The sequence below is a fragment of the Schistocerca gregaria genome, chromosome 5 (assembly GCF_023897955.1).
Source record: "Schistocerca gregaria isolate iqSchGreg1 chromosome 5, iqSchGreg1.2, whole genome shotgun sequence".
Lineage (NCBI taxonomy): Eukaryota > Metazoa > Arthropoda > Insecta > Orthoptera > Acrididae > Schistocerca > Schistocerca gregaria.
The window spans coordinates 38,101,124-38,114,355 of NC_064924.1; the positions used below are offsets into that span (position 1 = coordinate 38,101,124).

Sequence of the window (13,232 nt, forward strand, 5' to 3'; positions counted from 1 at the left end):
ATTAAGAAAAGCTGGTTAGGATCACTTCAAACGTACGTGAGTGTAATACTGTGGCGAAGCGAGTATGATTTTTAATGATTTTAATCTTACATTTTGTGGAAGTTGCTTTTGTCTTTGTGTGTCGATTTTGTGCCACGTGTTTGGTAATAAATGACCCTTCTGGTCCACCACGGCACCGCAATAGTCTTTATTTTAACAGTTTGAGTGTTTAATGATCTGTAATTTCGGCAATAATATCTGTTCTTTCGTGCGCTTTCTACAAAGCAACACAACAGTTTGATTCGGAAGGCACCACGTGCTCTAGTTCGGCCGTTCGCAAGCAGCAGACGCAGTTGCGGGGTTCAATAATTATCGCACAGCCTCGTGCATCCGTTAAACCTCTGTCCAGAATAGTGAATGCGAAGAATCGTAATGCGAATCTCACTCAGGTATTTTTATGGTTTTAATGCAAAGGAGATGATAGTACCATTGTCTCCCACTCCGGTTTTCTATGTTTCTTCTTGCTGTTGTTAAATTGTGTCCTGTTACACGTAATTCTTACTTAAATATTTATAGTCAGGCACCAGTTATGTGTAGTTGGGATGTGCAACCAAATACTTAGATACAATAAATGATCTACGTGAATGATAAATTCTGTGGTGTTTATCTTACCCACTTACTCCGACTTCCAATCCTGAATTAATGAAGTTGCTTGATGCACGACATGGAGTGATATTTATCTGGCTACTTAAAGAAATTTGCATCCTTGTAATTAAATTATTAAAGTAATTAAACTAATAATTTTCCAGCTCTGTTCTAAATGGTTAGGGAGGGCTTGGGCTGGTGGCGACCCTGAATTTCTGAATTCCTATCCTTATTTGTGTGAGAGAAGCAGCTAGAAATGCGAGATAACGTATATGGCTCTATGAGAAACGTCGTAAAGATAGTAATACGTTACACACTTCATATAGTTCTCTACCATGTAAAATGATACTGCTGAGCAGGTGGTCGGCACTGAGCCTCCTTCCAAGTATAACGCTTTAAAAACATGATTTTCGTCTTGGCACTACCGAGCCGCTATTCTATTCCTCTTTTGTATCTTGGGAGGGAGGAAATGCATTTTCCTCGAAGTGCTTGTACCTGATAGTGTAGGTAACACGAAAACTGTGTGGAAGGTATGAGAGAATTGCTGGACAGGTACAGTCATCACGTTAGCACCACAAGAAGTAGACGCATAAATGGAGATTCTCCTGTGCAGCCGGCATCCGCACATGCACACAGGCAAGGATACAAGCCGTGTATTATAATATCGTTTGAATGAGGAAAATAATGCCTGTGAAGATGCGTAGGGATAGGAACTGCTCTCATGAAACAGTAAAGACGCTGTTTTGGAGGAATTCATTTTATTACAGTGTAATATTGTTGCACATGGAAGAAACGTACAAGTGTAACAGCGAAGAATAAAGTAGGTGCAGGAGTGTAGACGCGGCCGCGTCGCGGGGTGACCAGCAGGTGTGCCCCCGCCGCTCGCCGCCCGCCGCCGGCTGTGACGTCAGCGGCCGTCGTGGCCGTGGCCGTCGCCGTCGCTGTGGCCCTTGCCGTGGTCGTGGCCGCTGCCGCCGCCCCCGCTCTTCTCGTGGTTGCCGTACGCCATTTGAGTGAGGCACGCCGCCATCACCAGAGCGACGAGTAGAAACACCTGCAACACGCGCGGCGTCGCTGTAGCCACCTGACGATGTGCCAGCAACGGCAAAAACGCGGAGTGACGCGCTGACATTCCAACAGAGCAGCGCGAAGAGCGTTATACGAGGCTGACAAATATGAAGGGGCAAAAGGAATGTGGGAATTACACACTGCTGCCCTAGACAGTACTGTGAAATGTTTCATCATTTCTCCAACTAGTTATAAAGTTTCCGGTGTGTATCTGCATCGTCTGGTTGATGGTAACGGGTGCTTATGTAGTATAGCATTCTCTTAATATTGTTTTTAATGATGATACATGATAGTGATGCCTAGTGCTGAGCCATAATAGCTTGCACAAGGAGGCCTCTGGCCTGGCGTCCACCCCATTGGATCCATCTTCATCTGTAGTGCACATGGCTTCTCCTGTGGCCTTCTCCACCAGATATCGCGGCGCCTAGAGTATCAGCAACCAAACTGACAGCCTGCAGCCGCGGGTTGCCCGTTTCGCAGGCACACCGAAGCACTACACAACCGACAGGCAATATTGATGAATGGCCACAACAACAACAACAACAACGCAGTAAAGACACCAGCGGCCACCAGGGGCCACTACTGGCCCACATAAACATAAGGAAGAGGTCACTGCAGATCCCGTGATGGAAAATAGTTCCGAGGTACTCATCTACCGAAGCGCTATAAAGGCAGTTCATCGACCGCCAGCAGACGTAGATAGCTGCCAGCCCAGCTTGGATCTTCTCACTGATCTCTGGATTAGGCTTGGTATATCGGAGAAGTCTCTGGCGGAGACTAGTAGGAAATCATTTCAGTTGTTTTCTGTATTATTCTTGTATGTTGTGTAATTCTAAGACGGATCACCGTTTTGTGTTGGTGTTATACATGGAGAATTTGTTTTGGTTAATCTAACAGTCCAATAAATTGTTTTCGGACTTTGATCGTTAGTTTCTTCTGCTTACGCAGACGTATCAGCTACCATCCATGAGGCAGTGTGGCAATGTTTGGGACAGTAATCCGAAGCTTTACGTCAGTACACCTTCCCTCATTGTAGGCTAGACTCTCGTGACAGACGTTTCTCTCACTACCAGAACTTAAACAAACTCTAAGGCACAGACCATCAGTCTCTACCGCGCTGGCAACCTCAGCAGTGGAGGTGGGTTTACTGTAAATGGCCGATCTAACTGGTAGTGGCGGATTCTATACGTGAGGAAATGACACCGACTTCAGTCGAGCTGGAACTCGATTAGCAATTAGACAAGGATCTCGAAGAAGTCATTTCAGCCTATCCGATCAGTAGCATTGGCAACTCTCTCCCTCCCTCCAGCGTAAATCAAAAGTAATGGAATCTGATTTTCCTCTGTACGACCGTAAGACAACGTAGGGCGAATTTGGATTTTGATGCCAGAGGAGTGAGCACGTGACTGTACTCAAGAAGGACACGTCGCCAGCCATTCTCACCTTTGAAGTCGTCGTAACGGGATAAAAACTACCATCACCCTCCTTCCAATACACTATCACGCCACTTCAGTAGTAAGATTGAGCCCGTTTTATCGAGGTGGTAAATCTGACAAGAAGCAACAGCAAAAGAAGACTGCTAAGGAGGAGAACACGGGAAGTTCCATAACTTGATTCCTGAGAAATCTCGCACAGTGTAAGAGGAGCTAAAATAAGGGGACACGTGTCTCGGCTTATCCCTAGATACTCGATCGTTTCTGAAAAAAAGACGGTCAACATTATCGAGGTAATTTGCAGGCAGTGTACATCTACATCTACATCTACATCCGTACTCCGCAAGCCACCTGACGGTGTGTGGCGGAGGGTACCCTGAGTACCTCTATCGGTTCTCCCTTCTATTCCAGTCTCGTATTGTACGTGGAAAGAAGGATTGTCGGTATGCTTCTGTGTGGGCTCTAATCTCTCTGATTTTATCCTCATGGTCTCTTCGCGAGATATACGTAGGAGGGAGCAATATACTGCTTGACTCTTCGGTGAAGGTATGTTCTCGAAACTTTAACAAAAGCCCGTACCGAGCTACTGAGCGTCTCTCCTGCAGAGTCTTCCACTGGAGTTTATCTATCATCTCCGTATTGCTATTGCTATTGCTAGGCGAAATGGTGATAGAGTAGCTAGCGTCGCGGATTGTCAATTTTGCGTCCCCTTTTTAAAACCCGGTTATTATTTTTATTTTTGTTTTTCATTTATATAGCCATGAATTTTTTTCAGTGTATATTAGTATGACGTTGTCCTTCTACGTCTACTAATTGTATGTAACGTGAAAGAATTTAAAAACTGGAGAACATTATTTGAAATTATTTTCGGCCAAATTATTGTAGAGCACCTTCATTCAAAATCAATCCAGGCGCTAGTTTTCGGAAAAGCGGTCCGTTATGCATGTTTTACAGCGAATTTACTGTCAATGCGCGAAATTTTCAGCAATGTCAACGACGTTTCTTTCCCGAGTGAAGAAATAGCACTGTGGCAGACCTGCTTTCACGCAATGCTCGTGGAGTTCGGAATACTCGTGTTCGGCTGAAAATCCCTGGCAGATTAAAATTGTGTGACGGACCGAGACTCGAACTCGAGACCTTTGCCTTTCGCGGGCAAGTGCTCTAATTTTTTTTAATTGTGCTTTTGAGGGGTACCTAACAAAGAGAAATAAAACAAGATCGTAGCCATACCTACGGTTCACCGCCACTTGTGTCCCTGTCAAACAAAAATGAAGTCTTACCTCTTCAGGTGTTGCCATCCTTACTACGGGACTAACGTGTGTGCGCCAACCCATAAAAACACGATGAAAGGAAGTGGGGGAAGGGTTTTTTCTATCGTTATGTACAGTATGGACATATAAATAACAATGTGCGAACAGTCTTGGGTAGTCAAGCCCGGAAAACTAAAACGAAAACACCATCGAAGATCGTAAACATAAATAACAGGAATATAAAGCTACCACTTCGTAGTCAGGCTTCCCAGCAACAGCGCCAACTGATAAACATTGTGTGATCGTCTGCACATCGTTCTGACCTCATCTACCACTGCCTGGAACGTTCCAACTACACGGCGGCTGTGAAAGGCACACTGCCTGAGGGGGTGGCGACTCACCGTGGCCAGCCTCATGTCGTCACGTTGCTCTGCTGCTGCGTTGCCGGCTGCTGTCTGTCGCTCCTCTGCTCTTCGACTCTTCTGCTGCGGTAGCTCGGTGTCACCTGTCGCACTGCCACGTCGGCCGCCCCTTATATACTGTGCAGTGCGCCTGCTGTGCGGACGCTGCGACCTTCCATGCCCCGCCGAGATTATTCACGGCCAGCCGCCGGCGCTTCAGATCGGGGCCCACGGCGCGGGCGAGAAAACACCGTCATTGTCACACCGAAAGCCTTGGCAAGCAGAGCGGAACAGTTCCTGGAGCACACTCCGCGGACGTGTAATCAATTGCCTCCACTCAAGGCGACCGTCGACCGTTTTGTGCCTCATCGCGTGTTGACCTCATTTAACAAACTTACAAGGGGACCGCTCCTACTTCGTCTGGATTCGTGATATATGCAGAGCTTGGAGAGAAATGAAACTGACAGAAATGGGAGCTCCAGATTGCTCAGCGTTTAGGACACAATAATAATAATAATAACATTTTTGGCAAGGATCGGGCGAGGCACGAGGCATTAACGTTAATATAACTTTCGGGCAGCGGGTTACGCAGCGGAAATAGCACTGAACTGTAATTCAACGGTCGTGCGGCCGAGTCACTATGCGGACAATTTTTTTTAATTTTAAATTTTTACTGCACTTACGCTGCAGGAAACGGAAATATTGATCAATACATTCTATTTATCAATATTTTCATAAAAGGCGCGAAGAAGAAAAGCAAAAAGAAAATTTAGGATTACAATTAAATTTCCAAGACAGGATTTACTTGTAATGTCCACGAAGACTTTGCGAATAGCTTTCCAAGAAGGGATTACAACGAAAGCGTCAACTATTTCGTATCGCCTTAGTTTCATTTTACCTTCCATCGGCCCGTGGCAGTCGCTCGTGATCAATAGGTTCCCGGTGCTCTCTTGGACCGAGAATTCAAAAAACGACTTACGACTTATCGTCACGCAGAAAAACGTAAAAACATCTTCAATACTTCATCAAAATCTGAGAAACTTACAACAATATATAGGGTGGTCCATTGATCGTGACCGGGCCATATATCTCACGAAATAAACGTCAAAAGGAAAAAACTACAAAGAACGACTCGTCTAGCTCGTAGGGGGAAACCAGATGGCGCTATGGTTAGCCCCCTCAATGGCGCAGCCATAGGTCAAACGAATGCCAACTGCGTTTTTTAAAATAGGAACTCCCATTTTTTATCACATGTTCCCGTAGTACGTAGAGAAATATGAATGTTTTAGTTGGACCACTTTTTTCGCTTTGTGATATATGGCGTTCTAATAGTCACAAACGTATAAGTACGTGGTATCACGTAACATTCCGCCAGTGCAGACGGTGTTTGCTTCGTGATACATTACCAGTGTTAAAATGGACTGTTTAACCAATTGCGGATATGGTCGATGTCGTGTTGATGTATGGCTACTGTGATCAAAATGCCCAACGGGCGTGTGCTATGTATGCTGCTCGGAATCCTGGGCGACGTCATCCAAGTGTCCGGACCGTCCGCCGGATAGTTACTTTATTTTAGAAGAGAGGAAGTGATCAGCCACATGTGAAACGTCAACCACGACCTGCAACAATTGATGATGCCAAACTAGGTGTTTTAGCTGCTGTCGCGGCTAATCCGCACATCAGTAGCACACAAATTGCGTGAGAATCGGGAATTTCAAAACCGTCGGTGTTGATAATGCTACATCAACATCGATTGCATCCGTACCATATTTCTATGCATCAGGAATTGCATGGCGACGGCTTTGAACGTCGTGTACATTTCTGCGACTGGGCAGAAGAGAAGTTACGGGACGATTACAGATTTTTTGCACGCGTTCTATTTAGCGACGAAGCGTCATTCACCAACAGCGGTAACGTAAACAGGCATAATATGCACTATTAGGCAACGGAAAATCCACGATGGCTGCGACAAGTGGAACGTCAGCGACCTTGGCGGGCTAAAGTAGGGTGCGGCATTATGGGAGGAAGGATAATTGGCCCACATTTTATTGATGGCAAATGGTGCAATGTATGCTGAATTCCTACGTAATGTTCTACCGATGTTATTACAAGATGTTTCACTGCATGACAGAATGGCGATGCACTTCCAAAATGATGGATGTCCGGCACATAGCTCGCGTGCGGTTGAAGCGGTACTGAATAGCACATTTCATGACAGGTGTATTGGTTCTCGAATCACACGTTTACCGAATCTGACGTCCCCGCCTGTGGGGAAGTTGAAGGATATTTGCTGTCGCGATCCACCAACAACGCCTGACAACATGCGTCAGCGCATTGTCAATGCATGTGCGAACATTACGGAAGGCGAACTACTTGCTGTCGAGAGGAATGTCGTTATACGTATTGCCAAATGCATTGAGGTTGACGGACATCATTTTGAGCATTTATTGCATTAATGTGGTATTTACAGGTAATCACGCTGTAACAGCATGCGTTCTCAGAAATGATAAGCTCACAAAGTTACATGTATCACATTGGGACAACCGAAATAATATGTTCAAACGTACCTACGTTCTGAATTTTAATTTAAAAAACCTACCGGTTACCAAATGTTCGTCTAAAATTGTGAGCCATAGGTTTGTGACTATTACAGCGCCATCTATCACAAGGCGAAAAAAGTGGTCCAACTAAAACAGTCATATTTCTTTACGTACTACAAGAAATTTGTAATAAAATTGGGGTTTCTATTTAAAAAAAAAACTCATATGATATCCGTTTGACCTATGGCAGGGCCATCTAGCGGCAAACCATAGCGCCATCTCGCGCAGTAGCACAAAATTTCTCGTGGGCATGACAAAAAAAGTCCAAACTTACACTATGAGATTTTTCAAGATGAAGAAGAATCACTATCGTGCAGTATTAATGTAATTCTCCCAAAACTCACTCCGTTATTACAATCCTGTGATGTCTACATTTAACTAATTTGATGGGAAAGCTTCAAAATTACTCGTATCTCATCGAGAGGCAAAAAGAAATAACATTTCGAGAAAACTACATCAAAATACAATGCACTATACATCACAAGCTGTCTCGCCAATGTTCGGCGAAATGGTGGGTTACATGTGATTTACTGCCAAACTGTGGGATGAAGAGAGAACCTTCTATTACTGAAAACCAAGATTTTTTTCGATGTAAACTTTAAAACAGCCATGGGATTGCAAAAACGAGGCGTTTAAAATATGAGCAAAAAGCTCAGAAAACTGCTGCCTCCCTGTGTTCCCTTTTCATTCCTTACTCGAAAAAATGAATAAACAGAATGCGCTGATCATTATTTTGGTTTAATTTCGGTGTAAGTAACGTAAGAACTGAAAACAAAAACAACGACCCTATTATTACGATTCTGTACTCATTCCACTATACGAAACGCCGCCTGCCTCTGCCGCTCCAGCCAAAAATGCTTTTTTTTTTTTTTTTAAACGCTCAGCCATCTGTAGGACCCACTTCCGTCCTTTTCATTTCTGGCCAGGTCCTGCATACATCGTAAATTTGGACGAAAACGGTGTTATCGAGCAGGCGCGGTTCCTATTGACAAACACATGAAGAAATTCCCTGGTTTAAAAATGATATCTACATCTACATACTCCGCAAGCCACCGTACGGTGCGTGGCGGATGGTACCTCGTACCACAACTAGCATCTTCTCTCCCTGTTCCTCCCCCAAACAGAATGAGGGAAAAATGACTGCCTATATGCCTCTGTACATGCCCTAATCTCTCTTATCTTTGTGGTCTTTCCGCGAAATATAAGTTGGTGGTAGTAAAATTGTACTGCAGTCAGCCTCAAATGCTGGTTCTCTAAATTTCCTCATTAGCGATTCACAAAAAGAACACCTCCTTTCCTCTACAGACTCCCACCCGAGTTCCTGAAGGATTTCTGTAACACTCGCGTGATGATCAAACCTACCAGTAACAAATCTAGCAGCCCGCCTCTGAATTGCTTCTATGTCCTTCCTCAATCCGACTTGATAGGGATCCCAAACGCTCGAGTAGTAGTGTTTTATACAGATGAACCACATCTTCCCAAAATTCTACCAGTGAATCGACGACGACTATTCGCCTTCCCCACAACTGCCATTACAAGCTTGTCCCACTTCATATCGCTCTGCAATATTTAATCGACGTGTCTGTGTCAAGCGCTACGCTACTAATGAAGTTTTCAAATATTACGGGATTCTTTCTCTATTCATCTGCATTAATTTACTTTTATCTATATTTAGAGTTAGCTGCCATTCTTTACACCAATCAAAAATCCTGTCCAAGTCATCTTGTATCCTCCTACAGTTACTCAACGACGACACCTTCCCGTACACCACAGCATCATCCGCAAACAGCCGCACATTGCTATCCACACTGTCCAAAGGATCATTTATGTAGATAGAAAACAATAGCGGACCTACCACACTTCCCTGGGGTACTCCAGATGATACCCTCACCTCCGACGAACACTCACCATCGAGAACAACGTACTGGAGAAGTCTTCGAGCCACTCACATATTTGGGAACGAATCCCATATGCTCTTACCTTAGTTAGGAGTCTGCAGTAGGCCTAAAGGTAAGAAAATACTTCAGTTTGTTGCTATTCCCTACTTACTGCATAATTAGACTCCCCCACTGCACACCAAAGTGTAAAAACGTCTGAATTTCAGTATTTTACTGACGCCTGCGCAGTCAGCCAGGTGAAGTTTGGTCACCTCTTCGTTGCAACCACTAAGTACATCTTATTTTAGGAGCTGAGAACACGGTTACTCCTCGTCAGTCAGCTAAGCCGTCGGTGCTGACGAATGTGCTCCAGTGTCTTCATTTTGGCAAAAGGAAATGACGTCCCGTACTTTGTCCGTCTTCCTAAGCCCCTGATGGTAATTTTCGATCCAAGTTGTCGTCAGAGGTCGAGTCCAGCATGAAAGCTGTCACAGTTTGTCTGGAGAGGTGACAAAGTCGCCGCCCATACGTCGCTGCACGCTCCGACGGACGGGAGGCGGCTTCCGATCGTGTGGACCTGGAGCAAGTCGCGCGGCCGGAGGGAAATACGGGCCCCCCAACGCACCTGAAACGTCAGGCTTGTCGCCTCGCCCGACATTCATCGCGAACGCTCGGCAACGTGCGGGGCTGGGAGGGAAATCAGTTTGTCAGTGAAAATGTATGCTGAGTCCTTAACTTTCTCATACGTTATCGACAACGCGAGTGTATATAAACACACAGGCACTAAGTGCACTATTAAATTGTTCATAACTAGAAACTCGCTCCTCACTGGAGACGGTCGCTGCAACTCATAAGACCTGCAATGTCACGTGCTGTTACGTAATACCATGGGGCCCGCATAACTCGTTGACACCGGTACGCCATTCGTGACGTCATGGGTTGACGGCACTATCGGCGCAGTGCATCACACAGACACGCAGATAAAATGAATTCTTATTAGTATTATATTCACGAACTTTTTTATTAATATTTTATTTAATGGTGCAGACAATTACGTTAGTACTGCAGAGCCAAATATGTATGTTTTACATATGTACAATGAATATACTTTGGACTTTACTGTTCACATCTCTGTAGTCGACATTCATTTTCCTTGTTTCATAGCTATGAAATTGGTTGTTTAATGTTAGAAACGAGTTGTGATATTTTAGTTCGCTCTCAGATCTTGGCTGAAATAAATCACATGTGCTGATTTGCTTCAAGAGAGAGAACTAGTTCCTTGTTGCTCCAGTTTCTCTTTATTGGCTGGTAGCATTTTCTCTCAAGCTGATATACCACTTTTGACAAAGCTAAGAACTGCTCAAATCCACAATTGGCCCCCCACACGATAATTCAGTCTTGATTTTCTGTTTTTTATCTTGGCTAAGTAACGATCCAATTAATTAAATATTGTTGCTATAATGAGTATCCATGTGAATAGTGTGTGTTCGGAATTATCAATTTATACTGATTACAGAATCATAAAGGGTTTTCTCCAGAGCCATTACGAACAATTTCTGCATATTTTCCTGCTACTGTATAGTTTACTTGTGAGACCACACTTGCGTTAAAGGGTGTTGCTATAATTACCTCTTGGTAGTTTTTAATTTTGTTGAGTGGGTGAACTAATGTCTGATAGTATCTATCTTCCGTTTGCTGTGGCATATTCATTCAGTGCATATATTCCAATTACAATAGTTGAAATTTCATACAACGTAATAGTGATAGTACCAACTGTTTCGCATAAAAATACATAATCCTTGAGGTAAGTACTCAGGACTTTGTTAACTAGAATGGAAACACCTGTTTTGTCCGTTTATGCCTAAATATTTCCAGATATGAGAATATTAAATTATCCGGATATTTGCTCTCGGAATGAGAGTAAGAGTGTAACGAACAGGGTCGTCCGTGAATGTGACCTTGAGAGCTTGATTTGTGAAGAGAAGAAAGCATACGAAAAGCTTTTATCAACTAAATCATCTCAAGATAGGCAACATTACCAGGCATTAAATCAGGAACTAAGGAATATAATTACGTAATAAAAGAACAAGCTGGAGCATAATTGCATTCAGATTGAGCGTTCCATAAATGAGTCACAAACTACAGAACTGTTGAGGGTAATTATTGGTATGACGAAAACACGAATATCTGTATCTACATCTACATGGCTGCACAGCAAATCAAACTTAAGAGCCTGGCAGAAGGTTCCACTCTCGAACACAGAGCTGAAAAAATAAACACTTTTATCTTTCTGTGCGACCTATAATTTTCCTTATTTTATTACGATGATCGTTTCTTCCTAGGTAGTACGGTGTTAACAAAATATTTTCACGTTCGGATGAGAAAGTTGGCTATTGAAATTTTGTAAGAAGATGCCACTGCAACGAGAAACGACTTGGTTTTAATGAATTCCATCCCGAATCCTGTGTCATGTCTGTGACACTTTCTCCCCTATTTCTCAATACCACAAAACGTGCTGTCCTTCCTTGAACATTCTCAATGTGCTCCGCTAATCCTATCTGGTAAGGATTCCACACCGCGCTGCAAAACTGCATTAGAGTCGTAGGCAGTCTCTCTAGTAGATTTGAAGCATCTTCTAAGTGTTCTGCCAATAACAGGCAATATTTGTTCTTTCCAATTTAAATTGTTCGTAACTGTTTTCAGTTGAATTTACGGCGTTTAGATTTGATTGATTTATCCTGTAACCGAAATTTAACGCATTTCTTTTAGCACTTATGTGGATGACCTCACACTTTTCATTATTTAGGGCCAACTGCTAATTTTCCCATCAGCAGACATTTTATCAAATTGTCTTGCAATTATTTACGATCTTAAGATAACTTTACTAGACAATGTAAGAGAGCATTGTCTGCAAACAACCTCAGACGGCTGCTCAGATTATCTCCTAAATCGTATGTATGAATAAGGAACAGCAGAGGGCCTATAATACCTTGGGGAACGCCAGAGATCACTTTCGTATTATTGGATGACTTTCGTCAGTTACTGCGAACTGTGACTTCTCTAACAAGAAATGGAATAACTCAGGCGGTATTCCATAAGCACGCAGTTTGATAACAACCCGCTTCTGAGGTACGTTGTGAAAAGCCTTCTGGAAATCTAGAAATGTACACTACTGGCCCTTAAAATTGCTACACCACGAAGATGATGTGCTACAGACGCGAAATTTAACCGACAGGAAGAAGATGCTTTTCAGAGCATTCGCACAAGGTTGGCGCTGTGGCGACACCTACAACGTGATGACACGAGGAAAGTTTCCAACCGATTTCTCATACACAAGCAGCAGTTGACGGGCGTGCCTGGTGAAACGTTGTTGTGATGCCTCGTGTAAGGAGGAGAAATGCGTACCATCACGTTTCCGACTTTGATGAAGGTCTGCTTGTAGCCTATCGCGATTGCTGTTTATGGTATCGCGACATTGCTCCTCGCGTTGGTCGAGATCCAATGACTGTTAGCAGAATATGGAATCGGTGGGTTCAGGAGGGTAATACGGAACGCCGTGCTGGATGCCAACGGCCTCGTATCACTAGCAGTCGAGATGACAGGCATGTTATCTGCATGGCTGTAACGGATCGTGCAGCCACGTCTCGATCCCTGAGTCAACAGATGGGGACGTTTGCAAGACAACAACCATCTGCACGAACAGTTCGACGACGTTTGCAGCAGCATAGACTCTCAGCTCGGAGACCATGGCTGCGTTACCCTTGACGCTACATCACAGACAGGAGCGCCTGCGATGGTGTACTCAACGACGAACCTGGGTGCACGAAAGGCAAAATTTCATTTTTTGGATGAATCCAGGTTCTGTTTACAGCATCATGATGGTCGCATCCCTGTTTGGCGACATCGCGGTCAACGCACATTGGAAGCGTGTATTCGTCATCGCCATACTGGCGTATCACCCAGCTTGATGGTATTGGGC

The 13,232-nt window shown here is 44.1% G+C and overlaps 1 long non-coding RNA gene across 1 annotated transcript; it reads right to left on the reverse strand.

The window, feature by feature from the left end:
- Nucleotides 1-1,365: 1,365 nt before the first annotated feature.
- LOC126272552 (uncharacterized) lies at nt 1,366-4,884 on the reverse strand. Its single transcript, XR_007549238.1, has 2 exons — nt 4,777-4,884; nt 1,366-1,678 (listed from the first exon to the last, which is right to left on the reverse strand). It is a non-coding gene; the product is annotated as an uncharacterized LOC126272552 (long non-coding RNA).
- Nucleotides 4,885-13,232: the final 8,348 nt, after the last annotated feature.